Here is a 1,394-nt window from a genome sequence, read left to right as displayed (position 1 = left end):
CGACCCCAACCCTCAAGGGTGGGGGGGGCGGGGGCCCCCCAGCCCCGGCTCCTGCCGGAGGGGACGGCCAGCCCCAGGGAGCCTGCGCGGGCTGGGAGGGGGCTGCGACGTGGCCTCTGCCGCCAAAGTTTCTCCTGTCACCCCTGCAGCATTTAAACCTGTCGACCTGGGTGATCTGAAGAGGAGGAACACACAGGATGCAAAGAAGTCCTAAGGCGGGTCCTCCCTGTGGGTCGGCTGGTCTCCTAAGGTCCTCAAGCAGATTTAATTTGAGATTTTGTGTTGATTTCCTCCTCTGGTCTGTACTCCCAAAAGCCTGCGGGAGAGCCAGTCAGCTTTGGGGCTGGCTCTGAAGCTACCTGAAATCAAAGATGCTCAGGGGCTCACTGAGGATGCCCAGCGCCTGTTGCAAAGAATTCCAGCACCCCACTCGTAGCTTTCTCTGGCCTCAAGCTGTCCTTCCCCACTTCATGCTGGGCTCACAGATCTCCCATTCTCCTTCCATCTCTGCCCCTGGCGCATTGAGTATGTGGGCTCCCTGGGCTCTGGTGCGCGGCAGGGCAGAGCAGAGCGGCTGTGTTGTCGGTAGAGGCAGCGCTGGTTCTCTGTGCCCTTCTGTGCACCAAGGATCCACGGCTGCTGGGGTGGGCCAGGGAGAGAGGGAAGGAGGGTGGGCTCTGTCCCCGTGCCTCGGGACAGACAGGCAGCCCCAGTTCAACACCCTTCGTGCAGCTGACTGCTGGGCCGGTCACACTGGCTGTTCCTTGCTCCCTTGTGGGAGGGCTTAATTTGTACCTGGGCTGCTGCTGCCTGGGACTCACAGTGCTGCCAGAGCTCGTGGGTCCTTGTCCGAGGCTGGATTTTCCTTGTGCTTAGATTGGGCCAGAGCCCTGTGGTGCTGGAGATGGAGCTGCTCCCCTCTCCCTACGGATGGAGGGAGATGGGGTGTCAGCACTGGCCCCAGCCCCAGGCACCTGAGAGGTGCTCAGAGCGGGGTGCTGGGCCACATTTGCCCCCCACCCCGGCCTCAGTGCTCTGGCAGCTCCATGGGAGGTGGCAGCAGTAGGGGGCGGCTGGTGCTGACTGTAGAAAGAAGCTGGTTGGCATCCTTGCCTGAGCAGCACCGTGCTGTTCTATACTAACACCATTTCCCAGACGTGACCCTTGGAAGAGATCTGGCCTCCACAGCTGGCAGAAATGTCACGGCGTGGGGGCTGCCATAGTCAGTGTAACTCGCCCTGGGGGGGCTTTCCTGGGACCCTCACTCCTGGTAAGGCTCGGGTGGTTTCTGCATCATCGCCTCTGAGCGAGGGAGAGCAACTGTGCCATCCTCGCCCACCTGAGCAGAGCAGCCGGGCTGGCCGCGTCTCCATGCCCCTGGAAGGCCATGGGTC

This window comes from Egretta garzetta, unplaced genomic scaffold (assembly GCF_000687185.1).
Source record: "Egretta garzetta isolate BGI_Z169 unplaced genomic scaffold, ASM68718v1 scaffold381, whole genome shotgun sequence".
NCBI lineage: Eukaryota > Metazoa > Chordata > Aves > Pelecaniformes > Ardeidae > Egretta > Egretta garzetta.
Note: the sequence above shows the minus strand (reverse complement) of the source record.